This window comes from Bufo gargarizans, chromosome 4 (genome assembly GCF_014858855.1).
Source record: "Bufo gargarizans isolate SCDJY-AF-19 chromosome 4, ASM1485885v1, whole genome shotgun sequence".
Lineage (NCBI taxonomy): Eukaryota > Metazoa > Chordata > Amphibia > Anura > Bufonidae > Bufo > Bufo gargarizans.
In genome coordinates, this window is record NC_058083.1 from 8,937,072 (window position 1) to 8,958,442 (window position 21,371).

The 21,371-nt window shown below is 45.9% G+C and overlaps 1 protein-coding gene across 3 annotated transcripts in view; it reads right to left on the reverse strand.

Annotated features, from left to right (window-relative positions):
• ITSN2 (intersectin 2) overlaps window positions 1-21,060 on the reverse strand; it is a 148,248-nt gene extending 127,188 nt beyond the window's left edge. For 2 of the 3 annotated variants that reach the window (XM_044292008.1, XM_044292007.1), the window contains exon 1: window positions 20,895-21,060. The gene's annotated coding sequence lies outside the window, so the exon portion shown is untranslated. The remainder of the gene's footprint in view (window positions 1-20,894) is intronic. The other variant, XM_044292010.1, reaches the window with a different exon arrangement.
• Between the last annotated feature and the right edge of the window lie 311 nt (window positions 21,061-21,371).

The following is a 21,371-nucleotide window of genomic DNA, read 5'->3' on the forward strand; positions in this document are numbered from 1 at the left end:
GGGGCATGGCTTATCAGGAAGGGGTATGCCTTTTTACGAGAGGGGGGCATGGCTTATCAGGAAGGGGTATGCCTTTTTACGAGAGAGGGGCATGGCTTATCAGGAAGGGGTATGCCTTTTTACGAGAGAGGGGCATGGCTTATTAGGAAAGGGGGATGCCCTCTCGAGAAAGGGCATGGCTTATTAGGAAAAGGGTGTGCCTTCACGAGAAAGGGGCATGGCTTATCAGGAAGGGGTGTGCCTTCACAAGAAAGGGGCATGGCTTATTAGGAAAGGGGGATGGCTTCACGAGAAAGGGGCATGGCTTATCAGGAAGGGGTGTACGTTCATGAGAAAGGGGCATGGCTAATCAGGAAGGGGTGTGGCTTATAATGCACTACCATTCTTCATTATGTCACAGATCTGCAAAAATAAGATTACGAGCCCCAAGGAATGAAAATCACAAACAAGCCTTAAAGAAAAGCCTAGCTGACCATCTCACTGCCTGAATTACAATGCCGCCCACAGTAGGCTGCTCAGCAGTGTAAACATAGGGGGCAGTACTGACTTTTTTAAAGTCTCATATTATTTGATTGATATCTTTTATTAATCATTAAATTCAGTACGGTTTCATATTCAATAAGAATATGCAGCCTAGGTTGACACTTCTTCACATGAAGTCACACTGTGGTTTTGTAAGCCAAAATCAGGAGTGGACCATAAAAGAAGTGAAAGTATTAAGAGGACAGATAAATAATACTTCTTATTTTTTTTTTTATTCACAACTGGTTTTAACTTCCAAAACCTGACTGTGTGGCCGTACCCCAAAATGGAGTGGGGGTTGGGAGATCTGAAAAGCAATATTCTCAGGTACTCTATATCAGTATGACATTTGGATGATGTTTAAGCTACTACAGTAAATTGAGACAAAAAAAATCCTAAAATTTAGATGCCAGCAGCAAATTTCTAAGTTCACTTGATACCTGGTTCCTGGAATTTGTTCACACCTGTCATAAACGTTTGGTGGCCATGTGCTGAATGATTATTTGGTTGTTCCTTCCGATTCCTCCGTACACATGCATGCACAGCCCGACTGAGCATGCAGGTGTTCTCAGTGGGGAGACAGGCATGCCCACTCTAGACAGGCATATCCCATCCACAGTGTGCAGACCTCAGATCTATGGTATATCTCCACAGAAATAAAACGTGCTGAAAGTCAAACACTCACTGACTTCCATATGTTTTGCACAAATCAATCACACATACAAACAAAGGCATCTGATAAACCATATGTTCTTCAAACCACCCTCCAGACAAAACCTTTGTTTACTGCCCTGACACGTTCAGTCTATAATGGAGGAGAAACAACGTAAATGCACAAAAAACAAACATTATGTATGAACACCAGGCTACAGCGAGGGAAAACTAGGGGACCCAGAGTACTAAAAAGTATAGGAAAACTGCCTCCTATGTACACGAATATAACTACTATAATACTGCCTCCTATGTACACAAATATAACTACTATAATACTGCCTCCTATGTCCACAAATATAACTACTATAATACTGCCTCCTATGTCCAAGAATATAACTACTATAATACTGCCTCCTATGTCCAAGAATATAACTACTATAATACTGCCTCCTATGTCCAAGAAAATAAATACTACTATAATACTGCCTCCTATGTCAAAGAATATAACTACTATAATACTGCCTCCTATGTCCAAGAATATAACTACTATAATACTGCCTCCTATGTACAAGAATATAACTACTGTAATACTGTCTCCTATGTACAAGAATATAACTACTATAATACTGCTCCTATATACAAGAATATAACCACTATAATACTGCTCCTATGTACAAGAATATAACTACTATAATACTGCTCCTATGTACAAGAATATAACTACTATAATACTGCTCCTATGTACAAGAATATAACTACTGTAATACTGTCTCCTATGTACAAGAATATAACTACTATAATACTGCTCCTATGAACACGTATATAACTGCTATACTACTGCCTCCTATGTACAAGTATATGCTATATCCCCTTGTGCATTCTTAGATTGTGATGCTATGGCCTAGTCACATTGATACTTGATATTTAATTACTCAGGAACCTATATGAGGTAGCAGTGACATAAGATCTCGCAATTACAGGGGAGAATTCACTCTTTGCTTTTTAAGTGAGAAAAAGGCAATCCACAAGCGGTGCTGACCAGGCTAAACTTATGATAGCACCAGCTAGGGGCTGGGGAGAGCAGCACAAACATAGCTTTAATTATCAGGATTAATGAGAATATTATGTTTTATTCTGCCAGAAACTGCTCCTGCAAGTGACCAGGAGGCGGAGCTACTGAGTGTTAAGTGTGGCATCCAAACAAGAGACCAGTACAACTCAGGAAGGGGAGGGGCTGTGAAGCAGGTCAATGGATAAAGCACTTCACAGTGAAGCTCCGGCTTGAGGGCACTGGCAGAAAACTTCATATTCTCACTACTCCTAATAAAAGCTCTACAAAAAGGTATGTTTGTCCTGCTCTCTCTTTAGTCCCTACTATTTTTTGTATGATCCAAACTGCTGACAGGCTCCCTTTAAACTAAATATTTAGTCAAAATCTACACATTTCTGGCACTTCTATCTGTGTGGAACAGTATCCTATGCAGAGGAGGATGAGCCTTTACTTATATAGGCTGGAGCAGCCACCAAACCGCTGCAGCAGTCGGAAGAAGAATGTATCACAGGGTTAATATTCACACCTGGCACAAAGTCATTTCTGTCCATAAATTACAGCACATGAATACATTCCTGTAATCAGGGCATTATTGAAATTCTTCCCTATTATCTGAGCGGCGATCAGGCTGTGAAATTCCACATCCTCTCCTGCAGAGCTGGCAGCGACCCCAAACATCATCATAGCTCTAATGTTCCTGAAGCACAGCTCCAAACCTTCTGAGCAGCGTGGATTTGATTTAAATCACTAGTCAGTTAGGCTTGAATTAAATCATAGTTTTCTACATAAAGACTAATTCTTGCTGGTATAACTTATAATATGCAAGTAGATGAAGATTTTTAGAATAACAACTTTTCATATTAGTTTGATTAGGTTGATTCTGCATTCATAGGTTTGTAGAAGTTAGGATTAAAGGGAACCTGTCACCGGGATTTTGTGTATAGAGCCAAGGACATGGGCTGCTAGATGGCCGCTAGCACATCCACAATACCCAGTCCCCATAGCTCTGTGTGCTTTTATTGTGTAAACAAACCGATTTGATACATATGCAAATTAACCTGAGATGAGTCCTGTACATGAGATGAGTCAGGGACAGGACTCATCTCAGGTTAATTTGCATATGTATTAAATCGTTTTTTTTACACAATAAAAGCACACAGAGCTGGACTGGGCATTGCAGATGTGCTAGGGGTGATCTAGCAACCCATGTCCTCAGCTCTATACCCCAAATCCAGGTGACAGGTTCCCTTTAAGGTCTTTTTCTCAACTCTGTTCAGATTATAACATTTTTTGCTGTGAAGAGGCATGTGATCTCTGCTGAGTCAAATTCAGTTTTGAGAATTGCAAAAGTAAACCAAGCATCTGTGATAATATCTTGTAGGCAGAAAAACAGCCAAATAATCTTACAAAAACCTCTGGAAGAGCACGACATTGTGAATGGATTAATGGAATTTATTTACCCAAAAAAATACACATAGAAACATAGAATGTGTCGGCAGATAAGAACCATTTGGCCCATCTAGTCTGCCCAATATACTGAATACTATGGATAGCCCCTGGCCCTATCTTATATGAAGGATGGCCTTATGCCTATCCCATGCATGCTTAAACTCCTCCACTGTATTTGCAGCTACCACTTCTGCAGGAAGGCTATTCCATGCATCCACTACCCTCTCAGTAAAGTAATACTTCCCTGATATTACTTTTAAACCTTTGCCCCTCTAATTTAAAACTATGGCCTCTTGTAGCAGTTTTTCTTCTTTTAAATATTCTCTCCTCTTTTACCGTGTTGATTCCCTTTATGTATTTAGCAGTTTCTATCATATCCCCTCTGTCTCGTCTTTCTTCCAAGCTATACATGTTAAGGTCCTTTAGTCTTTCCTGGTAAGTTTTATCCTGCAATCCATGTACCAGTTTAGTAGCTCTTCTCTGAACTCTCTCCAAAGTATCAATATCCTTCTGGAGATATGGTCTCCAGTACTGAGCACAATACTCCAAATGAGGTCTCACTAGTGCTCTGTAGAGCGGCATGAGCGCCTCCCTCTGTCTACTGGTAATGCCTCTCCCTATACACCCAAGCATTCTGCTAGCATTTCCTGATGCTCTGTGACATTGTCTGCCTACCTTTAAGTCTTCTGAAATAATGACCCCTAAATCCCTTTCCTCAGATACTGAGGTTAGGACTGTATCGCTGATTTTATATTCTGCTCTTGGGTTTTTATGTCCCAGGTGCATTATCTTGCACTTATCAACATTAAATTTTAGTTGCCACATTTTTGACCATTCCTCTAGTTTTCCTAAATCCTTTTCCATTTGGTGTATCCCTCCAGGAACATCAACCCTGTTACAAATCTTTGTATCATCAGCAAAAAGACACACCTTACCATCGAGGCCTTCTGCAATTTCGCTGATAAAGATATTAAACAATATGGGTCCCAGAACAGATCCCTGAGGTACCCCACTGGTAACAAGACCTTGGTCTGAATATACTCCATTGACTACAACCCTCTGGTGTCTGTCCCTCAGCCACTGCCTAATCCATTTAACAATATGGGAGTCCACGCACAGCCTTATTCTACATAATTAAAAAACGAATCTTTATTTCATGATGGAATAACCTTTGGATGGTAATATTTTCCTCAAAAAGCATTTTATATAAAAAATAAATCAGATTTAAATAAAAGAAATCCAATTTTTTTTTTTTTTAAATCATAGATTTTTATCCACCCTGCTTCTGAGTAAACATAGTTACATTATAAAGTTCACCACTAGGGGGAGATTACCGCAAACTGTGTATAAGTTCAACTAGAAAACACTGTATACGGTAAGCTCCCTCTAGTGGTAGATTGGGAGATTCTGCATGGCCTCTGCCAGCTTTATGGTGCCGAATCTGTCAAATTTCCAATGTCAAAACCCGCATTGCTAACAAAGCCTAGACGTGTTTTCTGTGGATTAAAGGGCATCTATCAGCAGATCTGTACCTATGACACTGGCTGACCTGTTACGTGTGCGCTTGGCAGCTGAAAGGCATCTGTGTTGGTCCCATGTTAATATATGGCTGCATTGCTGGGGAATTTTTTTTTTAATTTATGCAAATGAGCCTCTAGGAGCAATGGGGGCGTTGCCGTTACACCTGGAGGCTCTGCTCTTTCTGCATCTGCCACGCCCCCTCCACTTTGATTGAAAGGTCCACACATTATGATGTTTACACTGCCTGGTCCTGTCAAAGAGGAGGGGGCGTGGCAGCTGCAAAAAGAGCAGAGCATCTAGGTGTAACGGCAACACCCCCGTTGCTCCAAGAGGCTCATTAGCATATTTTAAGACATCATTTTTCTCAGCAATGCGGCCACATATGAACATGGGACCAACACAGAGGCCTTCAGCTGCCAAGTGCACATGTAACAGGTCAGCCAGTGTCATAAGTGCAAACCTGCTGACAGATGCCCTTTAAATATTGATAACCTATCCTCAGGATGCCGAGGGAGAGAAAGAGCAGGCCGCGGGATTTCAACATGTCCGATCCTTGTTGTCAGAAGGTTAAGCTACTTATTCCATTCTCCCTAGTAAGAGCACCTGCGTAGGACAAACAAAAAAAAAATGGCCGATCTCTTCCATAGACAGTGCCACTCTACGTGTCTGGTATTACGGCTTTACCCCATTCATGTGAATAGGGCTGAGCTGCAATTCCAGATGCAGCCTATGACCAAGCGTGGCACTGTTTCTGGAGGAAAGAAGACATGTTTTTGTAATCTTCTGCAACCCTAACAGGGATGGTAGTCATTACCAAGGCCACTGGGAGTATCACTCAGCTTTCCAGACATCATGAATGACATATTAATCCGCAAGAGTGTACGCAGAGTACCATGTCACTTTGGGCCACACATAAGGACAACTCAGGGACTTAAGGGAGCAATGATCTGTGAAATGCACCCAATGTCCACTAGAATCAGGGACCAGGCAAGGTACTAAGGACTGACCTTGTGATTACTCTGCAGGGACTTTGACTTTGCACGTTGCCTGCTGCATTCTTGTAGAGGGTGGGAAGAGGCTGGTTTATGTGATGACATAGTGGCCCTGCAAAAAACATAGCAAGTGCAGAGTGACTGTTCCTCCGGCATGTGGATGGAGTCAGAGGAAAGGTCTGCAGAGACCAGGGAAACGCAAGTCCACAGGTGAAAAGATCAGGACACAGAGGACAAAAACGCAGTCAAAAATCTTCTGCTCTGAAGCAGGTTTTCCTGGAGATCTCGCTAAGGAAAGGGGCCACCGGGGACGGAGGACCAGACGCCCCGTTCTTGGGCTTGTTGTCCAATCTTTAGCCCCTTTAGTCTGGATCTCCAAAGAGAAGATGTGGATGAGAAAAGCCACTAAAGGTGCATTCACATAAATCTCAGAAGATAAGACTTATACGTAAAGCAATACTAGGGTTAAACGATTCCTGTATAGATTTATAGGGTCTGGTGGGATCAGCGATCACTGGTCAGTGCTGGAAAGTCTCTGGTAGATAATCCATGGCGGCCACGTGTACGGCTATGACAGTGACATCCATCTAAGGCGACTTTCACACTGCCGTTGTGGTTTCCGTTTGTGAGATCCGTTCAGGGCTCTCACAAGCGGTCCAAAACGGATCAGTTTTGCCCTGAATGCATTCTGAATGGAAAAGGATCCGCTCAGAATGCATCAGTTCAGTCTCAATTCCGCTTTGGAGGCGGACACCAAAACGATGCTTGCAGCGTTTTGGTGTCCGTCTGACGAAACTGAGCCAAACGGATCTGGTCCAATAGAAAACGGATCTGTCCTCCATTGACTTTCAATGGTGTTCAAGACGGATCCATCTTGGCCATGTTACAGATAATAAAACGGATCCGTTCTTAACGGATGCATGCGGTTGTTTTATCTGAATGGATGTGTTTGTGCAGATCCATGACGGATCCGCACCAAACCAGAGTGTGAAAGTAGCCTAAGGCCTCATGTACACAACCATTCTGCTCTCCGCAGAGCTGCACAAGATGGACGCGGTCTGTGTATACGCCGTATTTTGTTGCAGACATATGGATGTGGAAAGCACATGGAGGACCTCCGGGTGCTTTCCGCATCTGGATCTCCATTCTGCAAAAGATAGAAAATGTTCTATACTTGTCCTCAAAATGTGGACAGCGGACCTACTGAAGTCAAAGGTTCCATAACGGCACAACACACACCTTCCGTATTTTACGGATCTGTCGTTTGCGGACTGCGACATGCTTACAGCAGTGTGCATGAGGCCTAAACCTCCACTCAGCTAGTGAGACTTTAGCAATACCCGTGTATATAATGTATGTATCCGGCCTGATGCTACATACACCTACTCTGTGATCTGCTGCATGGATACACGAGGCGGCCATAAAGCGTGCCCCCGCATCCCTGTAGTCTAGATCAATGTCCAAGTGTGCGAGGAACTGCTGCATAATTTTCACACCAATTTATAGGGTAACCTGCGGCAGTAAATCTGCACCGTCCAAACCCGGAGGATTTTGCTGCAGATTTACTTGAGGGTTTCACTTGCAGAAAACGTGACGAAAATACAATCAGAATATTCAACTCCACTGGCGCTTAGACGGCTCCCTTGTCTGGTCCCATAGGGGTCTCTGTACAACCCGGCCACCCTTCACGTGCGTCTTAGTAACTTACTTTAATCCGCGTGAAATAATAATTCTGGAGAATCTTGTTATATAACTAAGTTGTACCGATTCCTCTATTATTGCTACTAGAAGGCTAAGGCCCCTATCGCACAAGTGAGTTTTCCTCGCGGGTGCGATGCGTGACGTGAACGCATTGCACCCGCACTGAATCCTGACCTAACCATTTCAAGGGGCCTGTGCACATGAGCGTTGTTTTTCAACCATCAGTTCTGCGTTGCGTTAAAAACACAGCATGTTCTATATTCTGCGTTCTTCACGCAGCCCTGGCCCCATAGACGTGAATGGGGCTTCAGTGAAAAACGCATTGCATCCGGATGCGGTCCAGACGCAATGCGTTTTTCACTGATGTAACCCGGAATTAACCAATGACTGACCACTCTAATAATCCCTAGAAGCAAATCTGACACCAGGGCCGGTCCAGGATTTATAAAGGGCTGGTATTCAAATTTTTTGGCGTCTTCAGCACAATCCTCCACCTCACCCTAGTCACTCCCGTCAGCTTCATGCATGTGCTGCAACATGTCATTACACTGGGTGGTACTAGGAAACCATGTTCCGATGCACCCAACCAGAAGAAAAAGGCACAAGACCTACACCCCGCACTACTTATTAACAGTCTTAAAGGGGTTTGTCCAGGTTCAGAGCTGAACCCGGACATCCCTCCATATTCACCCAGGCAGCCCCCCCGACTTGGGCATCGGAGAAGTTCATGCTCCAATGCTTTCCTTTAGGCATTTTCAGGAGTTTCGGTGACGAACCTGGCTCTCCATGGGGCTGCCAGGAAGCCCGGTGACGTCACAGACACTGATGGGCGGGCTTTGGCGCTGCCCTAGCCAGTAAAACTGCTAAGGCAGCACTAAAGCACGCCCATCAGTGTCTGTGACGTCACCGAACACACTGTGTTATTGTAAAAAAAAAAGAGCCCTTGCCCTGCGCAATCTAGCGCAGAGCAAGGGAGCGCATCAGAGCATGAGATGCTCCGATGCTAACATCAGGGGGGCTGCTTAGGTGAAAATATGGGTATGTCCGGGTCCAGCTCTGAACGCGGACAACCCCTTTAAGGGGCACCTATCATTTTTATCGACTATGACATGGCTGAAGTTTTGATCAGCGAGGGTCTGGGCTCTGAGACGACCCCCCAGAAATTCCAGAAAGTAAGGGTTCATGCACACGACCATATGTATTTTGTGGATCCGCAAAAAATACAGATGATGTCCGTGTGCATTCCGTATTTTGCGGAACTAAAAAGCTGGTCCCTAATAGAACAGTCCTATCCTTGGCTATAATGCGGCCAATAATAGGACAGGTTTTATTTTTTGGTGGAACAGAAATATGGAAACGGAATACCTTCCGTTTTTTTTGCGGACCCATTAAATTAAATGGTTCCGTATATGGCCCGCAAAATAAGTGGAACGGACACAGAAATGAAATACATTCTGAGCATGCAGAGTATGAATCCACAGAAAGCCTATAGACTTCCTATAAATCCGTTTACCGCTTGCTCCGATCTCCGGGGAGAACAGAGCACAAATGAAAGGGCATAGCGCTCCGTTGTCTCGGCATACAGACCCCACTAGTCAAAACTTGTGAAATGTCACCGTCTGAAAATGATAGATGCCCTTTAAAGAGAATAGATTTTTATCCACTGAGGGTAAACTGTGAAGGCTTCCAGTGAATGACAGCAAGCAGAGATCTTGAAAGTTGTAAGTAATTTTACAAAAAGTTTATTGGAACAAAGTTTTTATTCTGCAAACGTGTTAAGGAAAAAAAAGCTGATTTCATAATCTTCCTTTTGTGCTCATTATTGCCCCCCTGTTGAGCACTGACAACTGCCCTGAGCTCAGGAATGTGGTCGTCACCGCCTAAACCCATGGAGCAAGCGCCGGGAGATCCACAGACAAAGGTACTTGGGCCACCTCTGGTAGTCTGTGAGCACATGCAGTAAAGATTACAATGGGAAGGTTAATAATGTAGAAGAATTTGAATAATGGAATTTTCCGCTAGGATTATCTGAGTTAATAATGTTATACCGCCAGTGGGCGAGGTGGGCACAGGGCGGCGCGTCTTGCATTTATCTGCAAAGTAAACCAGTGCAAATAGGATATTGGTGGAGACCCTCACCAATCATGGGAACAGGTTACTGTACCCCCTCAAATCCCCCCGAAATGAATGGAGCAACTGGCTGGGAGTGCACACTGACTCTCCATTCATCTGTATAGGAATTACGCAAATAGCAGATCGCTGTACTCGGCCATAGAGATAAAAGGAGCAACAAGAGATGCAATGCGCATGCTCCATTCATTTTGGTAAGGGGGATGGCCTCCAAGAGGTATGGGTCCCTGTCCTCATGATCGGGGGAGGGGGTTCCCGGTGGTATGACGGCCACCGATCTAGTGATGCCCACCGATCCAGTACTTATCCTCTATGCTGTGGCTAAGGGATAACATCTCACACTCGGAATACCCCTTTAAGTGGTTTCAATAGTGGAGGGCAGGTTTAGCTTAGATGTCTTGGACATGATATTTTTGCCTTCTCTTACGAAACTTCTGGGCGTACCAGTGCTCCTGAGAACAATAAGAAGCTACAGTGAGTCAGCCGGTATCACAACCAACGTGGGGAGTAAATTACATGTCTTCTAGTTCTCCCTCCTACACGTGAGCAACAAAACATCTAATGTTTGCACATAGAAGCAGCTGCAAGTAGAAGAAAAACCGTGCCCGCGTATAGGGCATTACCAGTCCCAGGGACCTATCAAATCTGGCAGTATATTGTGCTGCACCGTGGTATCTGGTGGTTCTGCTGGGGCAGGATATTGTGCTGCACCGTGGTATCTGGTGGTTCTGCTGGGGCAGGATATTGTGCTGCACCGTGGTATCTGGTGGTTCTGCTGGGGCAGGATATTGTGCTGCACCGTGGTATCTGGTGGTTCTGCTGGGGCAGGATATTGTGCTGCACCGTGGTATCTGGTGGTTCTGCTGGGGCAGGATATTGTGCTGCACCGTGGTATCTGGTTCTGATGGCAGTACAACTTGGGACCACTTTAAGTTTTTTTTTTCTTCTCAAGGCCGCTTTAAGTTCCCAATCTGCCCTGTCCGGCTTCCTTCGCCTTTATGTATGAGAGGTGGAGGAAGCCGTAGACTGTAATGATAGTAAAAAAAAAAAAAAATCTATTTTTACCTCGCCAGAATTAAGACAAAATAAGCCAAAGGGGCAAGGTGGTCTGTGACTGCCGGGGGGGATTGTCACTGCTGCCACACCCCATCAATCAATTACCAGTTTCCTATAACTGGAGATATAACAATTAAAAGCATCACTAACATTCCACAAAACGTATTATGTTTTATGGAGACATAAAAAGTTGTGATCGGGAGGGCTCCGAGTGCTGAGACCAATAATAATGCCATAATTATGGAAAACATTCTGGTGCTAATGCTATGCTTATTTAGCAAATTTGAGATTCCTGGCAAATACATTTTGTACAACATTATTTGGGCCCGTCTGCCAAACGTCAAGGCGATCTCTACCAGACGGGAACCTAACACTAAATCCTACCTGTTATGTGCCAAAATGGCCACCATAAAATTCAGGGAGTGCAGGTTCCACATACATGCTGGGTCCACTCTGCTTTTTACCATTTTTGGTGCCATAACGGCCTCCATTAAATCCAGGGATGCAGGTACCAACATGTATGCCGAGCCCACTCTTTACCTCTCCTGGTGCCAAATGGCCTCCAATACATCGGACATACATCTCTCTCTCTCCTTACTGCTGAGGATGGAATGGAGATGGGCCCATAGACTTCTAGCGAGGTAAGAGAGCACGCCATTTGCAGAGCTTCTCTCCGCTCATTCTAGAGATCGGTGGGGTTCTCAGCACTCAGACCACCACTGATCTAAACTATGTTTCTAGGACATATCAAAAGTTTTCTGAAAAATTAGTGACGCTTTAAAGGCGTTACGCCATGATTAATGTACAAAATGAAAATCAGACATCATACAGTACATGACAATCTTTTTCTAACAAAGCTAGAACCAGCTGTGTACCTCACATGGATCCAGAGATCTCCCCATTCATTGCTCCGCTAGATTTATATCAAGCTGACAGCTCAAGGGGTGTGTCTTCTCTGCTGCAGCTAATGGGGCGTGTCCATGCTCTCCCTATCAAGACTCTAGGGGCGTGTCTCAGCTCTCCCAATCACAGCTCGGGAGGCGTGTCTCAGCTCTCCCAATCACAGCTCACGAGGCAGTTGAAGGATGAAACTGAGCATGTGCGGCCATCTCAGTGAGCAGGACAAAGAAATAAGAAAATGAACAAACAGCAGGTGGCGCTATACAGATACATTTAATAGAATTTTTAATTAAGTGCAATTACAAAAGTATTGGGATCCAGGTGTTAAGTTTGAAAAAATGTAGAATATTTTTTGTGGGACAACACCTTTACGGGCTATCCAAACATTTCTCAGCGTGTGGATGCGCCTGCACTCTCGGACAACTGCTCCAGGTCTCTCATGGCCCCTTCAGTAGATGCAAGTGCTCTGTAGTTGGGAGTTGTAGTGCATTAAACCTCCCAGAATTCTCTGGCAAAACAAGCTGAGAGTTGTAGTCCACTGCTATACAAGAGACTGGCGCTGTACAGTACACATACTTGTTTTAGGTTCTTCCCACAAAGCAACAGGAAGCAGAAACTAGAATGCACACTGTCACGTAGTATAACAATATGGGAGGACGGGAACCAGAAAGCCTGCAAATCATGTGCACTGGGAGCAGAGAGCGGAGAGCGGCCAGGGTTATTAACACCGCTTTGTAAGGATAGATTTTGTATGCGTCCTGGTTTGTTCCACCCTGACTACTGCATAAGACGTGTACCAATTAACACTCCTAGAAAACACTGATGAATGCGAGAAATGTATGCGCTTCGTAGATACAGATCCTATGCCCCAGACACGCTATAATTAGAGATCTCACGGGAACGCCTGCTCTCGCTCCACGGGTAAGCAGCACATTCTGCCTCCGTGCTTTAGTTTCCATAAAAAACACATTACGTGAACCCATGGCAGCCCTTCATTTGCAATTCCAAGCTGTAAGCAGATTGTGCATTTAGCAACGTGCGAGTAACCCCTTCACGACCACAACGCTAGTGACGCATAGTGATAAAAACCACGTCATCGAGCGGCGGAAGAGGAACTAGGATCCCGCCGATCTACAATTTCCCCAATGGGTGAACCAGGTGGCGTCTTAAATGTTAGTAAGGGCTCATGCACAGAAACGTATTTTCTTTCTGTGTCCATTCATTTTTTTGCGGACCGTATGCGGAACTATACATTCCAATGGGTCTGCAAAAAAACAAAACAAATGGAAGTTACTCCGCGTGTTCATTCCGCAAATGGATAGAACATGTCCTATTATTGTCCGCATTACGGACAAGGATAGGACTGTTCTATTAGGGGCTAGCTGTTTCGTTCTGCAAAATACGGAATTCACAAGGACACCATCCTTTTTTTGCGGATCCGTGTTCTGCGGACCGCAAAATACATGCATTCGTGTGCATGAGCCCTAAGGCTATCGGCCCCCTCAGACACCAGGCCCTATATCCACACACCTTATAAAAAGGTTAACTCTACTTAGGGTACTTTCACAATAGTTTTCCGGTACTGAGTTCCGTCCTAGGGGCTCAATACTGGAAAAAAAAACATCAGTTTTATCCTAATGCATTCTGAATGGAAAACAATCCGTTCAGTACGCATCAGGATGTCTTCCATCCGGTCCCTTATACGGTATTTGGCCGGAGAAAATACTGCAGTATGCAGTATTTTCTCCGGCTAAAATTTCCAAACACTTGCCGGATCCGGCATTAATTTCCATTTTAATGTATTAATGCCAGATACGGTACCAAGTGTTCAGGAAATTGCTGCATTGACGGATCCGGTTTTCCAGATGACACCAGAGAGACAGATCCGGTATTTAAGTAGCCTTAAAGGGGCTATCCCATCTTAGACAATGGGGGCATATCGCTAGGTGATATCTGATAGGTGCAGGTCCCACCTCTCGGACCCGCACCTACAAGGAAAGCTGTGGCTGGAGGATCTCGGGTTTCCTACTTATGCTCCGGCAAATTGCAAAATTACATTTCTGTCTGCAGATTTTTAGTGCAGATTTTACCCCTTTCAAAGTAGAAGAGTGAAATCCACATTACAATCTTCATTTTATCACCGGTATATCTATAAAACGATTAAGTAAGACGCAATGGACTCCTCAGAACGTAAGATGGGCTGATAGTGCTGCCGAGCGAGTGTCAGGATGTAAAACAAGAAAGGTTGGTTCCCAGATGTGTGTCATAGTGCACTGCAGCCTGATCTACGCCAGAGACCACAGCAGGACGGACGGGACGGGCGACACCACTTTCAGGGCGAATTCTCATCAGAATACTTCAAACTGGTAGCCGTAAAACTACAGATTCCGCTATACAAATGTTTATACATGTCGTCCGTCAGTTAGGGAGGAAGTGGATAGGACCGCCAGAACCATGGAGAGAGGTCCTGGTCCTGCAACCAAAGACATCTCTTCTGGAATAGCTGACGTCAGCCAAATAGTCTTCATGTAGGATTCAGTCCTACGTCCAGAGGATCTTCAAGGCCTATGTAACTCCTATATTTATACTTCACTTACCCCAATTCTCTATAGAGATTTTATTTATAGGAGAACTTGCTGACAGATCCTCTATACTACACCACACAGGAGAGCCGACAGATCCTCTATACTACACCGCACGGGAGAGCCGACAGATCCTCTATACTACACCGCACGGGAGAGCCGACAGATCCTCTATACTACACCGCACGGGAGAGCCGACAGATCCTCTATACTACACCGCACGGGAGAGCCGACAGATCCTCTATACTACACCGCACAGGAGAGCCGACAGATCCTCTATACTACACCGCACAGGAGAGCCGACAGATCCTCTATACTACACCGCACAGGAGAGCCGACAGATCCTCTATACTACACCACACAGGAGAGCCGACAGATCCTCTATACTACACCACACAGGAGAGCTGACAGATCCTCTATACTACACCGCACGGGAGAGCCGACAGATCCTCTATACTACACCACACAGGAGAACCGACAGATCCTCTATACTACACCGCACAGGAGAGCCAACAGATCCTCTATACTACACCACACAGCAGAGCTGACAGATCCTCTATACTACACCACACAGGAATGCAGACAGATTCTGTATACTACACCGCACAGCAGAGCCGACAGATCTTCTCTAATGATGAAGTACACATCTATTTTACAGCATGTATTAGGGAATTAGTGATGACGTGGATCCTGTTGGGTGCCGTAGTGTTTTTACAGTACTGTACAGAAGCAGAGTAAAGGGATTTCAGAAAACCTGTAACCCCAGTATAAAATCACTGTAAACATTGCTGTATTTCTGGTTATTTACTGGAGCTACAAATACACCCCTTTCCCTGACTCTAGAAAAGATCACAATGACTCACAGGTGTCCTAATTACCACATCGCCTGTACACTCCTGTTACAATGTGCGTAATGGAGGAAACAAGAGGCTACGACGATACTTTACTGCAGCTCCTTCCATAGACAAGAAGGCCCAGTTAAAAGGGCTTTCCAAGATTTTAATATTGATGTCCCCCCGGATAGGTCTTCAGTATGTGATCGGTGGGGGTCACTGCCGATCACCTGTTTGAGGAGCCCGTGGCCTTCTCACCAAGCACAGCGCCATACATTGCATAGTGGCTGTGCTTGGTATTGGAGCTCAGCCCCTAAGGCGCCAAGCTGCTCCTAGGCCACAGGACCAATTAACGTGTAGTCAATGTCCTAGGAAAAGCTGAGGGAAGGCTACGGCGCTACTGTGAGCCAGCGCCTTCCGAAAAACATCTGATCGGCGGCAGTCTTGGGTGTCAGACCCCCACGATCTGCTACTGATGACCTTTAAGATGACTAGCAGTGTAATGAACAGGAAAAACGCTTGCACACTTCGCCGCCTCCTCTTCAAACAGCTGGTCAGACCCCACCAATCGAATATTGATGACCTATCGGCCATCAATGTATACTGACTGCACATACCCTTTAAGCCAGTGGTTGGCTAAACAGGATCTGGTGGCCAGGCCAATGACTGAAAGATGGAGACGCAGGAGCCAGCACGGAGGACCGGAGCAGGTAAGTATCATCTGTTCAGTAGGGGAGGCACCTGCTAGAAGTTACATATTCCCAGACTCTCTCAGCCTCGGAGCAGACAACCTTTACGGTCTTACCCTTGAACATAAAATGACCCCCCCCCCCCCCCCCCCCTACCTGTCCGTGGTCTTGGTGCTGATCCTTTTCCAGCTGTTTCCAGTCCCCGAAGGACCAGGAAGCGGCCCGGTCCCATGCCGGCTGCGGCCACAATGGCACGAGTAGCACATGACTGCTGTCCTGCAGAGGTAAGTAGGTTCCATGTGTGCCCGTCTCCTATAGATGCCACCTCAGTGCTGCCGGATCCATACTGCACGGCCAGCTCTGCAGAGCGCACGATGCGGATACCGACGGCACAGCTGATTCATTACAATGATTTAATAGCAGCAGTCAGGTTTCTTGTGAAGCCCAGGCAGACATTGCTGGCGCCTCGCTCTAGGACACTGAATATAACTTTCATTCCTCTCTTCTCGTACCGCAGGACAAATGCATGTCTAATAAGTCATTACCGGGTTTTCTCCGCGCTCATCACGGCCTGATCCATGGTGGAGGGGTCCGGCGTCAGCACTCTGCGACTGTCTAATACACATCACTAGACCGCCCCATTTTCAAGATTGTTGCTTATTTTTAAAGGGAACCTATCCCCCCCCCCCCCCCCCCCCCCCAAAATGCAGTATAATCTGCAGACAGCATGTTCTAGAGCAGGAGGAGCTGAGCAGACTGATATATAGTTGTATGGGAAAATATTCAGTAAAACGTAATATATTATAATTTTCAGTAAAATAATAATTTATTAAAATTTAAATCCCTGCTCATTCTGGGCTTTGAAGTCCAGGAGGCGGTCCTATCAGTGATTGACAGATCTCTCTGTATACACAGTCATAGAGGGAAGGCCGCCATCACTGATAGGACCGTCTCCTGGACTTCAAAGCCCAGAATAAGCAGAGATATAAATGCATGAAATATAATATTTTCCCATATATCAATCTGCTCAGCTCCTCCAGCTCTATAACCTGCTGCCTTCAGATCAGACACCATGCTCAGTTTGACTATTCCCTTTAAAAGGGGTTATTCATTGTCACAAACAACACCCCCCATGTGCCGGGCCCCTCACAGGTAATGTACTTACTCCGCTCCTGGTCCCCGCACCGCCTCTTCTTCCTGGACACTGATGAAAAAATCCGGGGTTGGGGGGAGCAGCTAATGGCCGGTGGGAATGGGGACGAGCCTCCCTAGCATCGCGGGTGACGCTAGGGAGGCTCATCCCCGTCTGCCATTGGCTGCTCCAAAGCCCCCCCCCCCCGGATATTATTATCCGTGTACAGAGAGAAGCAGCAGCGGAGCAGGGAGCGGGTTAAGTATATTACCTGCGAGGGTCCAGGCACAGGGGGGTGGCTGTTTGTTAAATTGGATAACCCCTTTAAGTACCATTACAGTCATTCCATGGAGAGGTTTACACATACAAAATATAAAACAAGTACAATAGGCATAAACTTAATACCAGACCCTTCCCGCCAGGCCATATAATCTACAAGGGAGAGAGACAGTAGGTGAGGGTAGAAGCTGCTCATCCAGTTGTATGGCGGCAGCATGCTCATTACAGGTAGTGGGCATTCCTAAAGAGGTGGGTTTGGATGTTGGGATGGAGAGTCTGATGTATTGGGGTAGCGAGTTCCAGAGTAGGGGGGATGCACATGAGAAATCTTGTAGTCGACGTGTGAAGAACAGACAAGAGGAGGAGGTCCTGTGAGGATCGGCGATTACGTGTGGGGATGTATCGGGAAAGCAGGTCAGAGTAATAAGGAGGGACAGGTTGTGGGAGGCCATGTATGTAGTTGTTAGCATTTTGCACTGACTTTGCTGCGCAGTGGGAAGCCATAAAGGGATTGGCAGAGGAGAAACGAGGGGACAGGTGGATTACCCGGGCAGCAGAGTTGAGGATAGGTTGGAGGGGTGCAAGTGGCTTAGGCCTCATTTACACATCCGTGATGACATCTGTGACAAGACGGTCAGTGGTTCATCCATGAAGGATCGGTGTCTGGTCTGTGCGTCCATTTAAAGCCCTCTGTGTATTAAGCGTATCCAACGGACACCGTCAGGCTGAAAATTAATTTCCACAGCACAGGCCACCGGTGTTGTGTCCGTGGTTTTCACAGACTGTAATGTATGAGAGAAATCCACAATAATGGTGTCACCTTGGACCGTGGAAGACCAAACATTGAAGTCAATGGATAGGTGTACTCTGAGACCACAGACAGTACATATCTGTGATAGGCTTTAGGCCTCATGCACACGACCGTTCCGTTTTTTGCGGTCCGCAAATAGTGGATCCGCAAAACACGGAAATCGCCCGTGTGCCCTCCGCAATTTGCGGAACGGGAGGCCCATTGTAGAAATGCCTATTCTTGTCCACAGAACGGACAAGAATAGGACATGTTATATATTTTTTGCAGGGCTACGTAACGAAGCAACGGATGCGGACAGCACACGGAGTACTGTTCGCATCTTTTGCAGCCCCTTTGAAGTCAATGGGTTCGCACCCGAGCCGCAAAAACTGTGGCTCGGATGCGGACAAGAACAACGGTCGTGTGCATGAGGCTTTAGGCGAGTTTCACATCACTGACATTGTATTCCGGCAGCAAGTTCCGGTGACATTTTCTCAATATGCAAGGTAGGTTGTTGGTGCAATGATGGCGTCACCATTGCTCTTGTTGCACCGAAGCTCCACTCCTTTCTGTGTCCAGTCCCTCCGCCGTGGCTTTAGTTGACAGGGCCAAGCAGTGGTAAAGCAGTGAGGGAGGAGCTGGTCACAAAAAGGAGAAGAGTTTCTGTGCAACAGTTACACCCTCATTGCACCAAAGGTCTAATTTGCATAATGAGAAAAGATAAATATCTTGGGAATGGAGCTTCTGATCAGCTAAAGAAAAACAGTGTTTTTATCAGATGAAACACAGCAATGTGTCTATGGTAACAGCTGGAAAGCGAGGTCACTGGTGACAGATTCCCCTTAACTCAGAACTTCCCAATAAGCTGTATGAAAATGCGTTTTCTAGACTCGATGACCCCTTTAAGGGATTTCAATGCAAGGAAACCCTCCCCCCGTCTTTCCTGTTGCTTTCCCCTTCCCATTGTAAATAGGAACAACATAGCTACTGTATATATGTGAGGGGCTGTGAGAACAGAGACTGAGCGCTCGGCAGCAAGAGGTGCTGCCCACAGCTGGAGAGGTCAGCGCCCCGGCCGCCGCTGCCCACAGCTGGAGAGGTCAGCGCCCCGGCCGCCGCTGCCCACAGCTGGAGAGGTCAGCGCCCCGGCCGCCGCTGCCACCAATTAAAACATTAATGGGAGGGAACTGTGAAGCTAGCAATGCACCACCAATGAAAATAATTAACCCCTAAATTCAAATGTATGGAGTGGCACGGAGGTGGTTGAGGGGTTAGTTGGGGTCGCCGTTCCCAGTCGTTGCGGTGAAATCGCAGGGCTCTGATAGTTTACCATGGCAGCCCAGATGGTACTGGAGCCCTGGCTGCCATGGTAAGCTCCCTGCTGCCGTGTGTACTATGCACGGGGCAGCAGGGAGAGTGTAAAGTCCTATTCACCATAATAGAGCTCTATTAGGGGGAATAGGACAAGGGATCTAAAAAGTTTTAAAAAGTTTAAAAACACCAAAATATTAAAAGTTTAAATAACCACCCCTTTACCAATTTTACGTATAGAAATATATAAAACAATTAAAAAATAAACATTTTACTTATTGCCGCATCCTAAAAATACTGAACTATTAAAATATAAAAAAAAATATCTCTTATGTGGTGAACGCCGTAACAGAAAAATGAAAAAGACGCAATTCGCCATTTTCTTGTCACCTAGTCTCCCCACAAAATAAGATAGACTGGTGAGGCCAGCGCCCGGCCCGGGGCCCACAGCTGGTTAGGTGCCTGGGACATGGGAAAGAAAGCTTCAACCTACAGCATGGGGGCAGCACCAGAGCCGATAGGTGCAGGAGAACCAAGACCGTGTAATGTATTACTGATCACGCAGGACAGTCTACAGGTACGGGGAGCGGGCAGGTTACCAGCACATGTCACCTGTCACTCCGCAGGCACTACCACCTGTAACTCAATGTACTAATCACTTATGTACATAGTTAGTACACAGGATAGGACATGTTCTCCGCACATACATGACATCATATATGCAGTGACTGAGAACATATATGTAATCTGTCACTTCACATAAACAGAGTTGTAGACGTCACCTACAGAACTAGCACGTACATATGATATCTCATAACCTGTGCACTAAGCACATATATGTAACATATCACCTAAGCTCATACATATATGTCACCTATCCCTCCATACATACACAGTACATGTCCCAACCCATGTACCTGAGGACAGGAGGGAGAACATGACCTAACCTGTGCATACATGGTTATTACATTCATGTGACCAGTTACCTACAGCTCCTCAATACAGAATGCACATATGACATGTCCTATATGACATACTCAGGACGTACATATGGAGCACATCCATGTAACGTGTCCTAAGCCCTCAGACTCATTACATGCGCTTCTCATGTCTCCACACATGGACTGGTTACATACATGACACATGTCCAAACCCATGGAGCCAGAACATGCCACCTGTAAATGACCACATACCAGTAGTAGTATGTCACCTGTATCTCCTGACATACAATATACATACATGTCCTACCCCTGGCCTGACATATCACATGTCACCTGAGGAGATAACATAACACGGACTGACCTCCTGGCACCGCTGCCGCCTGTCCCCGCAGTCTTCCTGCCAGTCTCTCCGGAGGAGGGTTGTGACGTCACTGGTCACCTGCTCCTTCATAGTCACATGACCAAATGTGGGCAGTGCTGGCAAACACCGACTGCAGGAGCTTGCGGGAACACAGCCCCTCCTCCTTCCACAAGCTCTCGCAGTCGGTGTTTGGCAGCACCGCCCACTTTTGGTCATGTGACCATGAAGGAGCAGGTGACCAGCGACGTCACAAACCTCCTTCTAACAACTCCATTCTAGCATCCACCATATGGACAGGGATGCCCGGGCACAACAGGCCTAGGTCCAGCCTCCTTCACTCCAGACTCCTCCCAGTACTCCCATAAAAAAAAAAAAAAAAAAAAAATGATGGGGAAAAAAAAATAACGGCGGCCATCTTGGTCCTCCACCTCCTGGGAGGCAGGGTGCATTGTGGGAAGGAGGAGGCGAGACGGTATA